General features: G+C 41.0%; 1 protein-coding gene across 1 annotated transcript in view; it reads left to right on the top strand.

Moving 5' to 3' along the window:
- The window catches only part of APIP (APAF1 interacting protein), a 305,323-nt gene that overhangs the window by 16,623 nt on the left and 265,475 nt on the right, over window positions 1-23,225 (top strand). The window lies entirely within an intron of this gene.

Below are 23,225 nucleotides of genomic sequence, written 5' to 3'. Positions count from 1 at the left end.
CAGCAGCAGCTTAACTGGCTGCTCAGTGCTCATTCCCACTGTTGTGCCTGCTTTTATGTTCCTGCCTTGTATCCAGCCTTGTCTCTGTCTTACCCCTGCCTTGCACCTTCTTGCCTGCTACCCTGTTTGCTCCAGTTCTTGACCTCTGGCTTGATCTTTGGCTCCGGCTTCTGACTCCTGGCTTGACAATCGGCTCTGGTATTTAGCTTCTGACCCGTGGCTCTGGCTTCTGACTACTGACTCTGGCTTGGCCCTTGGCTATGGTATCCAGTTCCTGCCCTCTGGCTTGAGCCTTAGCTCTGGTATGTAGCTCCTGACCCTTGGCTCCAGCTTCTGATTACTGACTTCAGCCTTGATCCACAGGTTTGGGTGTTCCTAATCCACCAGGCAACTCTCAGATTCTGCTGCACATGGCCCAAGACAGAAGAGGGCGTTATTCCACTCATTTGACAGCTGAATTCTACTAGTTATTCTTGACTATGAGCTGGTTTGGAAGGAAAGGAGGGAGAGGTTTTTTTTAAAAAATTGCTGTGGATGACTTTCTTCCAAAAATCACTTTGATTTTCTCACTGCAATTCTAAGTTTCTGAAAGGTTCCACCTGCCAATGAAAAAAAAAATTAAACTACTTTTTTGCTTTTACAACTTTCTCTTTATAACATCACAATCATGTAATTTTTTTTTTATTATTTTGTAGAGTAGTGGGTCTGATGTGGAAAACCTTAGGTGGTGCTGCAAATAAGTATGGAGCACAAATACACACTGATAAATTATAGTAAAAGATTGTAGCTTTTTAATTTTCTTCTGCAACCTCTCTCTGTATTTAAATGATTTTTATTTATTAATTATTATTATTGCCATCATAATTGCCTGCACTTGCTCTCTCAGAAGAGGGTTTTGGTTTGGTCAGACTTGGACATTTTAATTTTGAAAGTCAATAAAAAGGGTAATGAAGATGTAGAGATTATATGGGCAACAGTTCAGTCTCTATCTTCTGTTAAGTATATACTGGAAAAAGATACTAGGCACCATATTCGATGAAGGATTAATATATTTTAATTGTGATGTCTCTTTTATATTGTGAGATACTGCATTTTTTTTCTAGATCTGCTTCTAAATATTTAGCTGTGTGCTGGATTGTGGATCATAATTTCTGCAGGACTAATGACCCATGGTGGTTCTGTTAATAGTTATCTGTTGCCACCCAAGTAGAAAATTTCATTATCAGTTGATAGAGTCTACACCACTGGGCTTGATACCGTTTTTTTTTAATTGCAGAATTCCAAAATTCAATATGAAGCCTGAAGCACCAGTTGAACTATTAATTTGTTCCTAAATGGTGGTAATTTTTTTTTTAATCAAGTCTATAACTGATTGCCTTGGAATCCTCCACTAACTTAGATTCTCTTCTGAACTAAGAAAAAGCTAACAATTCTATAGTTTGCCTGTGTGAATGAATTACTACAAGACTGATATTCTGTCTTAATTTTTCTTTCACAAAGGAATTCACTTTCAATAAGATCTTGTTAAAGACCATTAGAATGTTAACAGCTTGATAAATGTCCTTATGACCATCATTAACCACAGTAAAATTTCATCAAATGTCATGATTCAGGATATATACAATGCCACGAGGGTCAAAAAGTACATTATTCACTGAAATACAGTATTCCATAATAGTGCATTTTAGTATCTTCTTCCACTATATTGGGGAATGGCCAGTGTTGGAAGCAAGGTATCAGTTTGGATGGGCTAGTGGTCTGATCAGATAGAATAATTATGTTTCTATGAATACCTCTTTAAATCAAGAGCTACAGTATATAGAAATAAATTTTACTTTGTTCTATGAAAAAGATCAGTTGACTCTTTTTATTATATTTTTATGTGTGCCATAATGTTGACAGTCAGATTTGCCTTTTAGGGTAAAAAGAAATTATCTCCCTTTTTTGTCTCTCTTGTGACCTTCTGCAGTTGTTCTCCCAGGCCTACTTAGAAACAAATTGTGGTGAGCTGAACTTATCCTACAAATACGATGTTCTGCCTTGATCGACATTGGACTTTGTGGTATGACCAAAGGTCTGCAAATAGGCTTGTTTAGTTAGGAATGACTTAATTGCAGGGAACATACCCACTATACATTTTGTAGGAAAACATACTGTTCCCTCCTTGGAGAATTGAAGTACTTTCAACAGGAAGTAGTTAATCTTTCATCCCTTCAAATTCTCCTATCCTGCCCCTCCTTAAATAAGTTTCTTGAAAGAACTGCAGCACTGGTGAATGTTTAGATGGACCCCGTCTGTCTGTGCGGGATGAAGTCTAAAGCCATGTCTAAACTACCACTTATGTCGGCAAAACTTACGTCACTCAAGGGTGTGAAAAAAAACCCTTGAGCAACATAAGTTTTGCCGGCATAAGTGGCAGTGTGCACAGTGCTATGTTGGCAAGAGAGCTTCTCCCGCTGTCATAATTACTGTCACTCACTGAGGTGGTTTTATTGTGTTGATGGGAGAGCTCTCTCGTTGATATAGAGCGGCCACACTGTAAGCTCGGTAGTGTAGAAATGGCCTAAAATCACCTCACACAAACTTCTACAGCAAAATTCACTGAGGAAAGCCTCAGTTTTGTCTTTCATTTCCCACTTTCTACAAGCGACCAAATTTGGCTGTTCTTGGATACCTTACACTATCTAGGAAAAACAACTATTGCACCAAGTCTGAGTGATTGCAAGTTCTTGAATTATTTCTGTTTCCCCTATAATTCACCCTCTACTTTAAGAAAACAAACTTCTGCTGGTAATGAAGTTCCCTTTCCCTGCTTCATTTAATCAAAGTGCCACTTTTCTTTTTCACTGATGATGAATTTCATATTTTCTCCCCAAATATGACTGAAAAGCGAATGAGCTATTTCCTGCTTGACGACTACTTCTATTGTTTTTTGACCCCTATTTCCTTTTCAGTTACTTGTCTTTTGTGGCTTAGACTTCCTTATTTCTGTTATTTCACATATATTCCCATACTGTATTAGCATATATACTGAACTTCATGTAGCATCTGCATTTTCTTGGCTAATTTTTTCATCACTAGATGTATGTCTCAGTACCAGACGTTTGAGTTTTGGTGGTGAGCATTCACTGCAGCAGTCAGCGTGATGATCTGTGGGTTGCAGCAGGGACTGACAATAGGAACTCTTGTGTCCTTCTGACTCATTGTGTGATTTTTGGCCTGTCATGTAATCTTTCTGCTCTAATCATGCTCTGCTCGTGTTGTAGAGCTAATTAATGGGTGTAAAGAGTGTCAAGATCTTTGTATAAGATGCTGTATATGTGAAAGACATTAAGCAGCTTCTGTCTTCCTTAGTGCTGTTGTCACCCTCAGAGATATGCTAGCAAACAGATCGTTGCTGATGTTTCAATCCAATTACAGGTAGTTTCTGTTTAAAATCTGATAGCTGATGGTGACCTCTGATACCATCTCTAACATGCATTATCTCTTCAAAAGTGAATTCCTGTTAGTACTGAGTTAATTAAAAAAGGTTTTCAAGTCTAACATTTACAGTCATAGTGGAACATAGTTATATTATTATACAGTACTGATGTTTAAAACAAATACAAAAAAGCTTCCACAGCTTCTTGTTATATTGCTCCATTAATACTGCACTGACTGACTAGACTAGAGGGTCCAAGGACAAGCATTTTTCTTGCTGTCTTTTTTCTTCAAGATTTATATGTTAATAACCAATAAATATTTGATCTGCTTTGACCTCTCTTTTTGAGAGAACAGTATGGGGAAGCGGGCATTGATGCTGTACCCTAATAAATAGAGGATTCTGTCTCCAGTACTGTCCATCGGACACTAATCCACTTCCAAAAATTTTTTATTAAGTAATACAATGCTCCCTGTTTGTTCCACAGGCTGGGAATGTTTAGTTTTCTGCCATTGTTTTGCTTCCACCTCCCCACCCCCACTGCTATATTCCCCAGTTTCTTTCAACCAGAGAAATTTACCTGACTTGATTATATAAAAAGGGAGTATGTACCAGCCAAGCAACCTACCTTAACTTATTCAAAGTAAATGCACTCGCTTGTCCCTCCATTTAAAAAAAAAAAAAAAAAAAAAAAATGCATCTGTGGATAAGTGACTGCCCTCTTGGCACTATTTGAATCTAGTAATGTATGATCTTGCTTTTAACACTTCCTTATCCAAATTGTTGCAGTAAGAGGCCAAATTCAAATTTGATGTAAAGAACTTTACATTTTACAAATCTGTGGGTAAAGAAAGTTAGCAGTCCTACTGCTTCAGCACCTAAACTCAATGTGGCTAGCAGAGGTTGGGAAGGAATCATTCCTTCCTTTGGAGTAATGTTAGGCAATTGACCACCAACGCTCTGCAGAGAGAGGGATATGAAGAGATGTTTTTTCCTGTGCCAAAGGCAGAATATCAGACCAACTAGACCGGAGGTTCTCAGATTTTTGTACTGCTGACCTCTTTCACACAGCAAGCCTCTGAGTGCAACCCCTCTTATACATTAAAAACACTTTTTTATATGTTTAACACCATTATAAATGCTGGAGACAAAGCGGGGTTTGCGGTGGAGGCTGACAACTCGTGACTCCCTCATGTAATATAACCTTGCAACCCCCTTGAGGAGTCCTGACCCCCAGTTTGAGATCCCCTGAACTAGACTAACCCTGTATACAAATATAGTCTGTGGAGCTGTGCTGGATTTTTGTAACAAAACCTAAAATAAGTAATTTAATTCTGAATTGTTTTGCCAATTAAACTGAAACTGCAAAGCATTCTGAAAAGATGAAAGTAACTTCAGCTGGGTTTTAGAGTTTTGAGGTTTGTTTGAAACAAAACCAGAAATACCATTTAAATGAATTGAGAACTGAACTGTCGTGAGTTTTTCCACGTCTCTTGTCAATTCTTTTGCTTCTGCTAGAGCACAATCAGAAGAAATAGTGATCAGATGGTGTAAAATACAAAAAGCAGAATGGGAAAATTTGTCTAGATATGAAGCAATGATGACTGACTTTGTTTCAGATTGGTCAGACAGCAATTACAAAGACCCATTGTTTTCCTTAACTATAAGAGATCATGCTACAATCCAAGCAAGTTTCTCACACCTGGCACATATAAAATTACAGACTTTAATCTTCAGAAACCAGTTCTACAAGAACTTAAACGTATAGCATAAGTTCTGTCTTCTCTAAGTATGCCTCAAACCGACAGAATATTATCATTAGCAAAAATCAGGTAATTAGAAATGAAATTCACTTGTGGTTGGGAGGAAAGAATGGGTTATAGAGTTAAAGCACCAAACTGGAAGTCTGGGTTCTGTTGCTGAGGTATGTCTTTAGGCAGGTCAATTTGGGTCACAGATTTAACAGAGTTTGAAAGAGTCGGGTGCTTAACTCTCACTGAAATCTAATAAGAACGGCCATACTGGGTCAGACCAAAGGTCCTTCAAGCCTAGTCTCCTGTCCTCTTGACAGTGGCCAGTGGCAGGTGCCCCAAAGGGAATGAACAGACAGACAGGTTATCATTAAGTGATCCATGCCCTGTCACCCAATCCCAGTTCGCAAACAGAGGTTAGGGACACCATTCCTGCCCATCCTGGCTAATAGCCATTGATGGACCTATCTTCAATGAAACTTTTGAACCCCGTTACAGTATCGGCCTTCACAACACCTTCTGGCAAGGAGTTCCAGAGGTTGACAGTGTGTTGTGAAAAAAAAAACTTTCTTGTGTTTGCTTTAAACCTGCTACCTATTAATTTCGTGTGGTGGCCCCTTGTTCTTGTATTATGAGAAGGCGTAAATAACACTTCCTTATTTACTTTCTCTATACCACTCATGATTTTATAGACCTCTATCATATCCCCCCTTAGTTGCCTCTTTTCCAAGCTGATAAGTCCCAGTTTTATTAATCTCTACTCATATGGAAGCTGTTCTATACCCCTAATCATTTTGTTGCCCTTTTCTGAACCTTCTCCAATTTCAAAATATCTTTTTTGAGATGGGGAGACCACATCTGCATGCAGTATACATGGTGTGGGCGTACCATGGATTTATATAGAGGCAATATGATATTTTCTGTCTTCTTATCTATCCCTTTCTTGATGATTCTGAACATTCTGTTAGGTTTTTTGACTGCCTCTGCACATTGAGTGGATGATTTCAGAGAACTATCCACAATGACTCCAAAATCTCATTCTTGAGTGGTAACTGCTAATTTAGACCCCATCATTGTATATGTATAGGTAGGATTATGTTTGCCAATGTGCATTACTTTGCATTTATCAACATTAAATTTAATCTGCCATTTTGTTGCCGCATCACCCAGTTTTGTGAGAACATTTTGTAGTTCTTCACAGTCTACCTGGGACTTAACTATCTTGAGTAGTTCTGTAAGATCTACAAAGTTTGCCACTTCACTGTTTACCCCTATTTCCAGATCATTTATGAATATGTTAAATCAGAGCTAGCTACTTCCTTAGGCTCGTCTGAAATTCCTAGCCTTTATCTCTATGTGCCTCAGTTCTTTAAAATAAGGATTTTAGAATGATGGCTGCAGGCAAATTCCAGGCTGATATCAAATGTTTAAACAGTATTTAAAAAAAAAGAAAGAAAGAAACTCATGCATAAAACATTTAGTTGTCTAACAGCAAAGGTTGCCTCCCACAAATATACTTGACACAAAATCAAGAAAATGAAAAGCTAAGCTTTACTTCTCACCCCACAGATACACATCTTACTACAACTAGCCTATACCACGGGCCATCCGTCACAGCATTAACTCAGCCCCCAGAGGGATGACAGCCCAAATTCACATTTCTCCAAATTGCTCCCTCCGAACACTCTAGATTATCCCCAACCTACCCTTTTGTACAGCTCTAGGAAATTCTACCCTTGCAACATGTTTGTATATGTGTGTGAGTAATCCACAACCAAATGATTGCCCTGTTTATTACACAGATTCTTGTGTTTATTTTTTCATCAGAATTTGTCTTTCTTCTGTTCTCTTCTCTATTTTAACCCTGTTTTGCTATTGGATTTATTTTCTCTCTGGTCCTTGTTTCACACTTTCTCCAAATGGAATGTGAACTGAATTATGGTTGATGAACTTTCAAACCTGGGTGTGTCAGAGTTGGTCAATAACATTTCTCCCTTCTGAGAGTTATTATTTATTAGATCATGCCCTCTTATTTGGTTGGTTGTAAAACTGTCAGCATTTTAATGGTTAAAATTCCTTCTTTGCATTAGATACTCAATTGAGGGTTTAGCAAGCAAAGGTCCCATTGGTTGCATGAGAATATGCATAGATCTAAGACCAATTTCCTGTAGTGAGTCACTAACATTAAAGAATTATTTGCATAATCACAGACTGGGGAGATCTTGGGAAAACCCAAGAGATCAGTTCCATGCCAGGACAAAGCCAAAGCCAAGCCCAAGGTGTAATTTCTTTAAACATATGAAAATGTTGTCCTTATGCACTGCCTCTATCCCAAACTACCAGCAGTCTGTTTGGCAGCAACAGATTCCAACTTCTCCTGGTTAAGTCATTATTTCAGCAATTTTTAAAAGAGTTATTTTAAGTTCAACTTTACAGTGAGTGCAATTTAATTTACACAATAAAATTCAATCATTCTGGTACATTACTTACCTCACAGGTTGGAATTCAAGCTACAGCATTTTGTCAGGTCATAGTTTTATTTTGTGTCTTAAAGCTGAGGTTATGATAACTTTTGAAACTCCTATCACACCTCAAAAATTAAGATTTCCAGTATATATCTAAGAGAGATCTAGCCAAAAACAATGAGATTTCACAATGCAGGTAGGTATATTTTCCTTGGTTTGTATGTAAATAAAGGAGTGTCAATGTAGGAATGTAATAGAAGAGCCTTGAGAAAGTACACTAGCAATTAACAATGAGTTCACTTAAATCCTTGTAAATTGTTTTGTAATTAGTCATTGCTGTACTACAATGAACTTCATTTTAAATCAAATTGCATTCTTTAATTCAAGGAGCTCATTTGCAAAAAGAAAGTGTTCACTGCGGTATGTTGCCCCAAACTTATTCCCCTCCCAGAGCTGTCCCTGGGGGGGTGCAGGTGCGGGGCCCAGGGCAGAAGTGATGAAGCTGCCACTTCTGGGACCAACTGCACTGGCCAATTGCACCAGCCTGCGGGGGTCCCCAAAGCCTGGGGCCTGGAGCGGTTGCCCCAAGTTGTTGTACCCAAGGGACGGCTCTGTATGAGGTTAGAGATTTACTGCTGGGAACCTGTGGATGTCCAAGAAGGATGTACAATAGTGCCCTACCCTGGATAGGGATTCTGTCAAATAAATAGTGCCCAGTTTTCAAAGAAGCAACTAAGTAAAAAAAAAAGCCCTCATGCTAAAATAGAGAGATTAACATTAACACAAACAGAAAACCAAAGTGATTTATAATATAAGAAAATGTAGGAGGGAAGGGAGAGGGAAAACAGTTCAATGACTTACTGAAGCTCTGAGCCAGAATGAAAAGAAAATAATACAAGAAACCAAAGTGAGGGAAGAGAAAAATATTAAGACAACAAGCATTTTATTTCAGGACGTTCAAGGGAAGAAAAGAATATAGGTGCTGGTTCTAGGGTTGCTATGCACCCCCTGGCTTGTAGTGGTTTCCGTCATATAAAGAGTTTACAGTTGGGATTCTCAGCACATCCCCACCCCCCCCACACACACACACTACACAAATTGTTTCAGCACCTTCCTTGAGATGAGGCCCAGGATCTCAGCCTTGGGGTGGAATTCACTCCCGTGCAGAGGGCACTGGGCCAGCACCAGTATTTGCACTGCTTATGATCCACCAATGCTCCGTTTAGAGGTTTTAAAAACTGAAGGCCTTGATTTGGCTTTCTGCAAAGGGGTGAATGCACCCTTTAGGCACTGAGAATAGATGTTTTTAAAACAAATCTAAAGAACCAAACCTTTATAACATCCAGTTCTCCTGGGTTACAAGTTTATGCCTCTCCTGCTTACAAATTATTCTTATCCAGTTCTTTTTGTCCCAGGATACAGATGATTTAATTAGTCATTTACCTTGGCAAATCCTTCATTTTTTCAAATTAGTAACCTCAGTACACACTCCCTGAAATTTGTGTGTATAGTCCCTTTCCCATGAAGGGTGGATGTTGCGGTAGGAACATTTCCAAAGGTTGCTCCCCAACCATTTAATATTGAAAAGAGCACTGTGCCCGTCACTGTTAAGGCTCAGTAGTAGATTGACATGTCATCTTTGTGCTTCAATATGGGATAATAATTTCCTCCAATTTTCCATTAATAATGGAGGCCCATCATTGGCTGATATTAACAGAATGCCAGGTGTAGTGAACTCCTTGCTGACAGTGTTATTACTGATCACCCTGAGTGCTCCACTCCAGCAGTTTCCAAGGAGCAATTTCACTGCAGCTTTATCTTGAAATGAGCCTAGAGAAGTGGTTTTCAACCTTTTTTTCATTTGCAGACCCTTAAAATTTTGAATGAAGGTGCAGGTCCCTTTGGAAATTCAACCTGTAATCCATGGAGCCCTATCATAGAAGTCTTAGACTAAAAACTGACTGAACAGAATTTAACTATAAATATTGCACATGCTTGGCATGGAATTTGATGCAGCGTGAGAAAGGGCTCTAAACTGTGGGCGTCTATAGTAACAACAATACGTCTGGATTTTGACCTGTAGGTGTGGGTATTCACAACTTTTGTTTGATCAGAAAAATGGAATGCCTTTTCTGGCATCTGAAACTTTATTTTCGTAGGGCTTGGCTACACTGGAGAGTTGCAGCGCTGGTGGTGAGTTTACAGTGCTGCAACTTAGTAACTGTCCACACCTGCAAGGCACATCCAGTGCTGCAACTCCCTGGCTGCAGCGCTGGCTGTACACCTGGTCTGCTTGGGGTGTAAAAATTGCAGTGCTGGTGATGCAGCGCTGCTCATCAAGTGTGGCCACCAAAAGCGCTGTTATTGGCCTCCAGGGTATTAGGAGGTATCCCAGAATGCCTGCTCACAACAAACCGGAAGAATGGCTGAACTCCAAGCTCCCCGGAGCTACTTATCTAAAAAACAAACACAGCTGCTCTTTGCTCCAGCGAGCGAGCGGAGGCAGGGGAATTGCTTTGGAATGTTCACTGCTGTTTGCTTGAGGAGAGAGGGGAGTCTGTGTTGAGCAGCTGCTTATGTGGTCTGAAGGCTATTTAGGAGTGCATAATTTGCATTTAGTGAATAAGAGGGTGGGGAAGGGGTCAAAACTTTTAAAATGATTGAAGGTAGATGCTGTGTATCTTCCAGTCCTTAGAACTTGCAAGGCAGGGAGCTGACAATAGTGTCAGCTCCAAAAATCCACTCTCTCTGTCTCCCTCATGCTCCCTGTCACACCCCCCTCTTTTGAAAAGCATGTTGCAGCCACTTGAACGCTGTGATAGCTGCCCACAATGCACCACTCCCAACAGCACTGCAAATGCTGCAAATGTGGCCACACTGCAGCGCTGGTAGCTGTCAGTGTGGCCACACTGCAGCGCTTTACGTACACAGCTGTACGAAGACAGCTGTAACTCCCAGCGCTGTACAATTGTAAGTGTAGCCATACCCATAGTCACCTTTCATGGAAACCTTAGACATAGTCTGTAGATCCGACCCCAGGTTCGGTGGACCAAAGGTTGAAAACCACTGGCCTAGAAAATGCCAACAGAGCTGATATAAATGCAAGCATCATTACAAACAACTTAAGCCTCATTTACACGGGAAATCTTTTTTGGTATAAACTAAGGTGTGGTTTTAAAGTGATATCAATTTACAGGTATAACCCCACCAATGTAATGCTCTCTTTTAGTTTTGATTATGTCACTTGGGAAAGATAATTTAAAAAACACTACTAAAAGGTCACCTACTACAGGACAGGCCCAACAAAGAAAGTAACAGAACGCCACTAGCCATCACCTTCAGCCCCAAACTAAAACCTCTTCAGTGCATCATCAAGGATCTACAACCTATCCTGAAGGACAATCCATGACCCTCACACATCTTGGGAGACAGACCAGTCCTTGCTTACAGACCGCCCCCCAAGCTGAAGCAAATACTCACCAGCAGCCATACACCCCACAACAAAAACACTAACCCAGGAACCTATCCTTGCAACAAATCCCGTTGCCAACTCTGTCCACATATCTATTCAGGGACACCATCATAGGACCTAATCACATCAGCCAAACTATCAGAGGCTTGTTCACCTGCACATCTACCAATGTGATATATGCCATCATGTGCCAGCAGTGCCCCTCTGCCATGTACGTTGGCCCAACTGGACAGTCTCTAAGTAAAAGAATTAATGGATGCAAATCAGACGTCAAGAATTATACCATTCAAAAATCAGTCGGAGAACACTTCAATCTCCCTGGCCGCTTGATTACAGACCTAAAAGTCACAATATTACAACAACAAAAAACTTCAGAAACAGACTCCAAAGAGAGACTGCTGAATTGGAATTAATTTGCAAATTGGACACCATTAAATTAGGCTTAAATAAAGACTGGGAGTGGATGGGCCATTACACAAAGTAGAACTATTTCCCCATGCTTATTTCCCCCCAGTTCCTAACATCTTCTTCTCAATTGCTGGAAATGGACCATTTTCATTACCACTACAAACAGTTCTTTTTCTCTCCTGCTGATAATAGCTCACCTTATTGATCACTCTGCTTACAGTGTGTATGGTAACACACATTGTTCCATGTTCTCTGTGTATGTGTATACATCTTCCTACTGTATTTTCCACTGCATGCATCCGATGAAATGAAGGCTGTAGCCCAAGAAAGCTTATGCTCAAATAAATTTGTTAGTCTCTAAGGTGCCACAGGTACTCCTGTTCTTTTTTCTCTTACTTTGGAATAAGAGTGTCTATAAAGAGGAATATATCTGTATAACTGGCAAATCTCTTCCATTTAGACAAGGCCTTAAACTTGTTCCCAGCTGAATTAAGTTAAACTGATAAAAGCCACTCTGATACTGAAATGACAGACTCCACACTGGGATTTGCCCAGGTTTAACTGTATCATCTTAAATTCATACCTCAGTTTATACTGGTGCCACACTTCTATGTAAATAAATATTAAATTCAAGATGATAATTAAAGGTCTGATTAGACTGGGACACAATTATCCCAGCCCACATCTAAGCATGGCTGTTAACATCTGCTGGTAGTAGAGCTGGTCAATATTAATTAAAAACTCAATTTAAAATGAAAACTGGCCTTATTTTTAAACCAAAACGTTCACATAAAGCTATTAGGTTTTTTAAATGTTTGTGTTTTTTTAATCAAACCTGACCAGTTAAAATATGGGGATTTTGAAGAAAAATTAAATTTTGAAATTTTAGTGTTTTGTTTTTTTCCTTTCTCTTCTTTTCTATTTCCCTTTTTGTCACTCAGTGCAAAACAGTGTATGATGTCTAGGGTGTTTTGCAAATCATTAACCACAATTAATGAGAAGGAATGAAGGAAAGATTAGTTGAACTCTATCTTTGGATATAAGTCAGATTCCTTCATTCTCCATCCTCCTCCTCCTCTTCTTGGGCATCCATCCAGGTCTGAATACTCCCAGCCTTGCAGGGTCTTGTTAGCATTTTAAGCTTTTTTTAATATCCATTCTTCCACAAACAACAAAACCCAGAGGTTATAAATGTTATGACATTCTTTAGCTTATACCAAGTGCCAAGGGTATTTAAGCCCAGCTTTTCAGCAGAGGTCCATTGTAGTTTGGGTGTTGCAAGTCCATAGCTGTAAGAGAATGTCACTGGGCTGCAAACCTGGCTTTTTCTTTATCAAGAGAAGGTTGTCCTGGAGTATGAGAGAGAAACTCAGGAAATAAAGTAGGAGATGAAAAATATGTAGGATCATTCTATGGAGTTTTGGGGAAATATGCTTCATAAATGGCCAATTGTTTATGCTTGCACAGTTTAAGGTATATTGTGAACTTTGCTCTGGAACTATATCATGATGGTACTCAGTTCTAAGAAGGGTCACACAAGATGGTTTTGACAATCTAAATTCTGAACATTAGCTGGATGCCCTTATTAATTAACCCTTAGGAGAAAAAAATTCTCTCTCTGCTATCATTTTGGTTTCTTCACATGTGTTTGACTGGGCTGGCACATGTCTTATCTACTGGTCCACAGTTCTGGGACTAAACTCTCCAGGAAGAGCTGCAGGGCCCTGAGTTGAGGGTTGATTCCCCTCATCCCTGCACTAGTGCTTGAGTGGAGTGACCCTCAGTTCGCAGCATAAGACATACTGATTCTGTTCTGCTTTTCTCTGATGTTTTTATTGTTATATTATGAAATAAGTATAACATTGTTACTAACATTTGTGGAAGCTGTAATAGTGGCTCCTTCATGGTACCATAGCATGGGCTTTAATGTATGTTGTTTAACTTTGTCCAGCACAATTGGGACATCAGTGAATTACGAGGTTATTGGAAGACAGCACGGAAGCATTTAATGTGTTAACTTGTGTTAACCCATATAATTACTGTCATTGCTAATGGAATTACTGTGTGGTTACCACAAAATAGATTTTGTTATTTCACAGTAACCATGCAATTAACTTTTGTGGCCAGTGTTATTTTAAAAGACAGGTATGTTACTCAGCTCTCTTGTCTTGAGTTATGTAACACTGGTTTTCATGTAATGCTGTGTATCCTGGGAACATTGCCACCGATTCAGGCAGACAAGGAGACATCCTACATAGAAGTCTCTGCAAAGACATAAAGAATAATGGGCATGGAGAATAAACTTCTCTTACCTGTAGAGGAGATGTGCGACAAAGAGAAGTGGCGAGGAGAAAAGGAAAGAGGAAAAGAGCTTTTGGGAGAGAAGAGCAGAGGAGACGGGCATACAAAATGACAAGAACAAGTGAGAGGATGGTCTTGTGGTTAAGGCACTAAACTGGGACTCTGAAAATTAGGTTTTGATTCCCAGGTTTGCCACACTGTCCCTGTGTAATTTAGGGCAAGTTATTTAATTTCTATGGGTCTGGGTTACCCATCTGTAAAACTAGGATAATACATCCTTTCTCCCATGCTTTTGAGATTGTGCCTGGCACAATGGGGCTGTTATCTCAGTTGGGGTCCTCTAGCTGCTATTGCATTACAAATAATAACTATAACAAAGAAGACAGATAAAAGATAAAGAAAATTTGGAAAGGAAGAAAGTAATGGATGGGGGAAAGGAAAATAAAAAAAATAATTAAAAAGGAGAAACCACGAACCTACTGCAATAGTCAAAATGTGATAAAGCAGCAAGGAGAAAATGTACCAGGGAGCTGAGGCAAACATCAGAAAGAAATTTTGGGTAAAGGCACTAAGAACAGAAAGAACTTAAGAGACAAGACCAGAAAAGGTTAGAAAAATATTTACTTTCTACATGGCTGATAACAGAAAAGGTCCTGTCTGTATTGTAATACAGTGGTGCCCTGTGGCAGGCCAACATTATGCCATCTATTTAACCTGGCAGGAAAAACAAGCTCCCTTTCCTCTGTAGTTTGTTGTATTTCTCTTGAGCAGACCTCAAAGATCCTGGGCCCTCCAGAGCTAAATCAGAACCTTATGGGTACAGTGATCCTCAAAGAGAATATCTGGGAGTGAACCAAGAATGCACGTATGCCAATGCAATGGGGAGATCAGGAAATGGGCTGTGGTTTAGTGAGTTCACCCCTTATGAAAGTCTCTAGGTGACAGCCTTGAAAACTGGAGTCCAATTTTATCCACAGGACCAGGTGTAATATGCATAATTACAGTGCTTGGTTCTTCTCATGCAACCAATCAATGTGCCTATATCCTGACCTGGATACATGAGAGAGTAGTTCCCCTTCACCATGCCCACTGTTTCCTTGTACTCCTCCCTGAGACTCATAATGACAGTTGTGATGGGTTGACCCTTGTCTGTTAGCAATAACTGGATTACAACATCAGACACTAATAATGTCAGTGCTAACAATTGACCTGGGTCAAGCGGCAGATAAAAATTAGTCTTATGTATCTTTTTAGACACACAGCAAGCCTGACACTGCTCTCAGACTCAGGAGCGACTACAGTTACTTTGGAGTAAAGCTAATGTAAGTAAAATAAGAATCAGGCTGAGAATTTTTATTTTTTTCATACAAAAAGACAGCAGCATTCACATTTTGTAGATCAGCAAATAAAAAAAAATCTGTTTATGAACAGTCCACCTTTTTTCAGTATGAGTTCATTACTTTGTGGACATGGTAACTAAATTTTCAAAAATTACTTTTAATTCTATGCATGCAGAATTGCACATGCTCCAGTTTGCATGTTCAGTGCCCCTGTTTGTGCATGCAAAATGTCCCTTTTGCAGCAATCACATGTGCAAAATGCATGTGTGTATGAAAAACTAGTGTCAAGGTTGCTGCAAAAATGTGATCCTGTGTGGCACTTTATTGTACCTGACGACAGAGGGACAGATTCAGCCCTTGTGAGTGCAGCTGGCCTAGAGAGTCCAGATTTAGTACAAGTTCCTTTGTGAAAACAGCTAATGTAAATAGTCTTATAAACTGAGAAAATAGCTGCACAATGTGTACAAAATTCTCCACAGAAGCCAAGTGTATAAACAAATTATTCCACAATTGGCTTTAGGGCTAGCCACACCCACACCGCACACAATAATATCTTTTATGTTTTGCTTGAAAGAATATATTGCAAATGAATCGTGGTACAAAGTTTTAATAAAGAATTACCAAGTAATTAACTCAACATGTCATTTATTATGACTAGACATTGGGGTAAGGACTGTTTCTTTTTATGTTTCTAACAGAATGTACTCAGTGTAAAACAGGAATGACCAGTTGCACAGAGATTCTGAAAGACACAATGTTCTCATTGTGGCTTAGTGATGCACAACATATTCATTTATTTGTGGTGGTTTTGACCTATCTGTTGATAGGTCATAGGAAGGGCGACATGCTGGAAATTGTGTCAGAGTGGGGTTAGTGCACACGATTCACCTCTGAAGACATGTGATCAACTCTTCTTTAGGTTAAACCAATAAGGAGCCTCATCCTACTTCTTTTGTAAGGTACTTTTCCCCTGAGCATGAAAGAGACTGTTGACGAATTTAGTCTAAGCTTGAGCAAACCAGGGTTTTGTAGGGCAGGACTGTAATGTATTGTGAGAAGTTTGTGTTGTCCTGGGATCCAGCCAGTTTCCAGCAACATTCATGACCAATAAACCCATGCAAAATGTGTCGAAATGAATGAACAGATGTGTTATGTGTAGCCAAGGAGCATTCTACAAATGAGGCACTTGTCTGTTTTAACCCCCTTTCCTGGCAGATTTTTTCAGTGACAAATAGGATTAGTTTGAACCCAAAAAGTCCCCTAAATCTGTTAGCTCTCTCCCAGGCTACTGGGCAGGATTTGTCTGATGGCTAATTTCCAATGTGGAAATATGAACCTAGGTTTATGCAAAGGATACTCCTGGGGGAATTCTGCATGACTGTGCATGTGCAGAATTCATGTCCCCCACAGATTTCTTTGCTTTCCCCCCAAAAAATAACTTCTGATAGGGAAGAAAAGGAAAGCCACAAAAGCAGTCACATGCCCTCCCCAGCACAGCAAGTGCATCATTTCAGGTTCCTGGAGCAGATGACAGAGAGGGTGGGGAACACCTCAGCCAGGGCTCCTACCTTGCGCTGAGCTCAGTTGCTAGTCCCAACTGGGCAGGGGGCTGGAGAGGAAGGGACATCTTCTTCCCTGCAATGAGCGACCGTGGCTTGGGCCAGATCAGACCCAACCCCAAGAACCTTCCTTGGTACCACGCCGCCCCTGTGCTTTCTTCCCACCCCACTCCTTAGCTGTGTGAGGATGGATCACTGTATGGGGAGCTGCTCCCCTGTCCACTCAACCCCTGTGCATCCAGACCCCTGCATACCCAGATCTGACCCATCCTCACTCCCGCCACACACCCAGAAACTTCCCACCCAGTCCCCTGCACCTGAATCCCTACCCACCAGGCCTCTCCTCCTGCATCTGGAACCCTGCTCCTGCATCCAGACCAGCCCCCACTGAACCCCTCTGCACTCTAACCCCAACCTCAAAAAGTCTGCCCCCACTCCTGGACCACCCCAATGAGCTCCCTGCAGTGAGACACCCCACCCCACTGAGCCACAACCAGCTGCCCTGGACACCCACCCCACCAAGCCTCAATCTCCTAGCACCCAGGACCCTCCTCTAAACCCTCACACCCAGACTCCCGCTGCCGAGCCCCACTCCCACACACCTAACCCACCCTGCTGAGCCCCAACCACCTTCACCTGGACCCCACTGAAGAATCCCATTCCCCCTGCAACTGGAACCCCTCAAAGAGTTCCTGTGCACCCAGATACCCACACCCAAACCCCACACTGAGACCCCACACCCAAATTGCCCCAGAACCCTCTCACTTCACACCTAGAGTCCCCCACACTAAGTCCCTCCAGACTTGAGTCCTGCTGGGCTTAGCCTGCTTGCCCCACACCTGGATTGGGGGCCAGGGCTGGGCATGTGTACAAGACTCTGTCCCTCTTGTTTGCCATCTCGGTGCGCCTGGTGTGGAGGGCTATGGTTCCAGGGTGTTCCTGTGGCAGGTCCGGTCAGGGTTGGGTTCAGCCTCACCGCCAAGTCCATATCCGAGGGTGATCTCCCACCTCTGTGCAGCCAGTGACTTGTGTTCCCCACTGCCATGCTGGAGTCTACACATTTATTTATTGACAAATAAAATATGCAGAATTTTAAAATATTGTGTGCAGAATTTTATTTTATTTTTGGTGCAATTTTTTTTCATTTTTTCATGCAGAATTCCCTCAGGAGTAAAACCTGGAACCTGGAACTCAAAACTCATTTCTGCTACTTGCTTCCTCTGTAGTTATATGAAAGTCACTTACTATTTCAGCCTTCCTTTCACTATCTGCAAAGTGGGGATAATAATACTAATTATTATTTATTACTTGCATTACAGTAGCTTCTAGAGACCCCAATCAAAGATCAGGGTCCAATTTTGCCAGGTGAGTTGCAGGCAAGTAACAAAGAAGACAATCCCTTCATCAGAGCTCTCACAATCTACACATCAGACAGGATGCAAAAGATGGATGAAAGAGACAGGGATAGGAGTGGATTGGGAGGATGGGATAATTATAAAGCCAACAAAGTTCACTCATAGTTCATTACTTGCCTAACCAGTGGTTTGTACGAGTCACAGCAGAGATAGGTTTTGAGGAAGGATTTAAAAGAGGATAACATGGCAATGGCAGCTTTGCGAAGTTCAACAGGGAGATTTTTCCCATGCATAGGAAACGGCCTGAGAGAGAGAGCTGAGGTTTTTATTTATCACCTGTCACTGGATGGAGAAGCCCATCTGCCTAGGAGACTGGACTAGGTCAGGGATTCTCAAACGGGGGGCTGTGACCCCTCTGGGGGTCATGAGGTTATTATGTGGAGGGTCGCTAGCTATCAGCCTCTACCCCATACCCTGCTTTGCCTCCAGCATTTAATAGTGTTAAATGTAGAAAATGTGTTTTTAATTTATAAGGGGAGGTCGCTTATAAAGAGAGTCACTGTGTGAAAAGGGTCACCAATGCAAAAGTTTGAGAACCACTGGACTAGATCAGTGGTTTTCAACCGGTGATCCATGGACCCCTTGGGGTTCACAGGCTATGTCTAAGATTTCCAACGGGGCCTGCACCTCTATTCAAAATTTTTAGGGGGTCAATAAATACAAAAACAAATTGAATACCACTGGACTAGATGACCATTCCTTACTTCAATAAATTAATTGTCAGAATATAGTATGAGAGATGATTTTGCTAAGTGGCTGCAGACAAGTTAACATCTGGCAGCAGCTATAATTTTCATCTCCAGTCTGTAAATATGATTTAGTCAGGGATAGCCTAGTTTTGCTATTTATCCTGAAATTGGCTTTTCTTCAGCATAGATGATATCCAAGAAACATGAAGTTATGTTAACAAATTATGCCCATTATATAGCCATAAAGGAAGAAAAATAGATTTGATGTAGCATGCTCATTTATTGCTTTATAAGGCATTTTTAAATAGCAATGGGTGTATGCATGGGTGCTTCATACTTCACAAAACCTCAAATCTCTTTCTTCCACACCCTGCATTTTGGATTTCACAAGATAGATATCGTACACTTTATTATTTGTGTCAGGCGTCATCTCTGTTTAATTTAAATGGAATTAAATGAATTAATTTAAAGGAAATAACTGATAAGAATATGATAATCCAATCATTGTAAAAAGTTACTTGTGGAATAAACCTTTAATATACAGGAAATTAAAACCAAAACCTTTATTTGTATTTTAAACTCCAGACCAATTAAGACCTATGCACAGTTCTTAGCATCCTTGACATAAATTTAGAAATACAATTAAAAGGTTACAGAATTAATCAACAGCCATTCTCCTTCTTCCTTCCAACAACAATGTCTCATATCGATCAGCATTTATCCTCAGTAAGGATTACGTCTCACATCAAACTACATTTGCTATTAAACAATAGTTTTAAATTGCCTGGCATATATAGGTATCCCTTTGCTCTTTAGGAAGAAGCCATAACTCACATAACTAATATCTTTCATAAGGGAGTATTAATTTCTTATCATATGATAATACAGTATTATATTTGGACAAGTCACTTCTGACATTTTTTATTGCTCAGAAATTATTTGAATGCACTTTTGGAAAATGGACTCAAAGATCTCACACACACACATCAGTTTGATTGTTTGGAGACCAGACTGATTAATAATGCAAATAATGCAAAGAATGTCTACTTGGTAGTAAAGACCATTTTCAAAGGTCAGTAGAGATGAGGAATGCAGAATAAAATACAGATTAATCAGAGTAAGATTAGATGTTGATATACAAGTATATTAAGCATCCAGTCCTGTAAATAATTACTATTGTGCATAACTTTGCTCCTGTATATAGTTCTATTTATTCCCTCCATGCTTTTTATCGTCAGTGGAAGCTGCATATGCTCAGAGAACCAGGTGACTTTATTTAGGTGGCTAAATTTGGATGTCCTTTTGAGCGCCGGGTCGTGGACGGGCGCTAGCTTGCCCACTGCTAAAAGCACCTCCTCCAACCACGTTCGGGGGACAACAAAAGCAATAGCTAAATATGGATGTAGGAGTGTGGCAGGGTGCTGCTAGGGAGACCTTAATCAGCTGCTGCTATTCCAGTCCCAATGAAGGGGATTTGATGGGGCTGGGTAGATAGCCTGCTGCTCGCCTGGTAACTGACCATACCTGCCAGCCTTGTTAGCAGGAGCTATAAGGTTGGGAGGAAGTGAGAGCAGGCTGGGTGGGCAGAGACCAGGGTTCAGGATCACAGGGAGGTAGGAGCGGGGCGCCCTCTAGTCTGTTGCTGGCCAGGCCTGTGGTAGGCCAAGCTGTTGTAAAAAGCCTGTATATAGTTGGAAACTGGTGATGGGGATGTGATCAGAAATAAAGAGCACAGGTATTGTACCAACCTGAAGCAACCTCAGTCTCTGAGAAGAGGAGGAGAAGGGCTCAACGAGCAGGGCATGGTTTGTGCCCCATTACAAGGAGCCTTATTTTAGGTATTAAAAGTTGACCATAGCATATAGTCACAGATTGGTACTATAAGTAAACTCAAGATTGGGGGTAAAATCCTGATCCAATGGAAGTCAATGGAGGTTTTCACCTTGGAGATTTAGGACCTGGTCCAAAACCTATTGAAGTCAGGAGAAAGACTCTTAGTGGCTGAACTGGGCTCTGAACCAAGTCTTTATGCATACAGCTTGGAAATGCCAAAAGATCTTAGAGTTTTTTTCATTAGTTATAAAATACATGAAAAATTGGAGGGGGAGGGATTAGTTAAACCAGATGTTTGCATCACAAATACTTTAGAAGACACTACATTAAACAAACATCAGAGAGAACTTTTGGGAGTCACACTACCAGTTGCAGGAACTTGCCTATGAAGACACTTGGCAGAGAAGGCTACAAATTTGGTGTCAGATTGGATTAAGGGTGGGAATAGTTTATCGTGTTAGGATTATTGCTTATTAGCTTGGAGAACGCCCAAGACACTTAAGATTTGGGAGCCATATATGAGCTTAAATTGGACATCATTTTATTTGTATATAGGTTAGATTGTTTATCAAAGTGTTGTAAAAGCAATTCTTGGATAAGTTTTTTATTTGATTCACCTATGAATTTTGTTTTATATTTCCTTCATTAATTTGCATTACAGTAGCACTTAAATGTAACTGGTTGAAAATGTTCATAAAATTTTTATTGAAAATGTATTATCAACCAAAATGAACATTTGTGGCTTTGGTTAAAAAAAAAATGTTTTCCAGTTAAAAACAAACTTTCACGTACTCATTGTAGCTGGGTGCTGGGGCAAAGGCACCTAATTAGCTCCTGCTCAGCCAGCCCCAATCAGGGGAAATAGATTGGGGCTGGGGAGAAGTCTGGTGCCTGGCCTTTAGAACTGGCTGCACCTGAGGGTTGAAGGGCTATAAAGGCTGGCTGGCAGCCAGAAGGGGGAATTTCCAGGGGAGGGTCAGTCTCCAGGCTGAGGGCAGACTCTGGGTGGAAGAGAAGACTGTAAGGCCTGCTTTGTATATAGTATACGACTGGTGGTGGGAGCACATGTGTAAATAAAGCCCTGTGTGCTGCAGAAGGAGAAACCTCTCTGTGCTTTATTGGGGCAGCCAGTGGGCCCCAGGAAGAGGGGCGGGCAGAGGACCTGGTTACACTCATCTACAACCCTTTTTTTCCATGCAGGAAAGGGTAAAAAAGAGAAAGTGGGTTCTTCCCATCAACACTTTTCAATATTTTTCAAATTTAAAATAAAATAAAATACCTCCTTTTTTTAACTGAAAAAATGATATATGACTATTTTGGGGGAAAAATTCATTCTTCTCAGAATTTTCTCTTGGCCATTTTTTTATCAGCATTAACTGCAGCTGAGATCGGAGTCCATTGTGCTAGGCACTGACAGACAAAGTAACAGACATCCCCAAAGATTTTAAGATATAAAGGTGTGTGTCAGTTCAAAGAAACAGAAGAAAAATATGTTTTAAACTAATTTTCGCTTACTTCTAGGACGACAATGCAGAGAGGGACAAATCCTGCAATATGCTCAGGGCCACCCAGACGATTCAGCGGGCCTGGGGTCTTCGACCCGGCACTTCGGCAGCGGGTCCTGGGGCAGAAGGCCCCCCGCCGTGGGTCTTGGGGCACTTTGGAGGCAGGTCCTGGAGTGGAAGGACCCCCCGCCACCAAATTGCTGCCAAAGACCCAGAACAGAAGAAGTTCTCGGGGGTCCTGCGTGAGTTTTCCAGGGCCCCCGAAGCGAGTGAAGGACCCAGCTCCAGGGGCCCCGAAAAACTCTTGTGGGGGCCTGGGGAAAACTGCCCCACTTGCTCCCCCTCTGAGCGGCCTGAATATGCTGAGCATCTAGTTTACTGTAATGAGTGCCTTCAACTCCCATTAACTTCATAGGGAGCTAAGGCCACTCAGCATACTGCAGGATCAGCCTTCATAGTATTTCATGAGAGCCAAACTGATCTTGAACTTTAGAAAGTTTTAAAATCTGTTCTAAATCTAGAGAGTAGGATTCCATTGCTTTTTTTCTAGGTATCCTACTCAGACAACATGCACACATATGTATAACCACCTCAACACTCACAGGTTTTGTTTTTAAATCACACCTCCCAAAGGCTCTTCAGAACACTCTGAGATCTCACAGATTTGAATATACTAGTTCTCACTATATGAAAATCATAAAAGCTTATTTTATGAAACAAAACAAAGATCCACTGCGATGTGCTTGAGTCTAACTTTTAAGGCACATTCACACAGATGTATGAACAATTTCCTGTTGTCTATAAACACTTCCATGTTTGTAGCGAGCAGGGCCGGCTCTGGCTTTTTTGTCACCCCAAGCAAAAAAAAAAAAGAGGGAGGGGCCCAACGAAGCAGCAAAGCAGGGGTTAAAAAAATGGCACGGCTGGAGTGGCAAAGCAGGAGGCGGAGGAAGAAAAAACGGCGTGGCCAGCAAAGCAGGAGAAAAACAAAACAAAAAACCCTAAAGGGTGGCCGGAGCCAGGGGACTCCCTGTGCTGCAGAGTGCATGCCCGGTCTAATAGGGGG

The sequence above is a fragment of the Gopherus flavomarginatus genome, chromosome 5 (genome assembly GCF_025201925.1).
Source record: "Gopherus flavomarginatus isolate rGopFla2 chromosome 5, rGopFla2.mat.asm, whole genome shotgun sequence".
NCBI lineage: Eukaryota > Metazoa > Chordata > Testudines > Testudinidae > Gopherus > Gopherus flavomarginatus.
The sequence above is the reverse complement of the archived record's forward strand: the minus strand, read 5'-3'. Positions and strand labels throughout refer to the sequence as shown.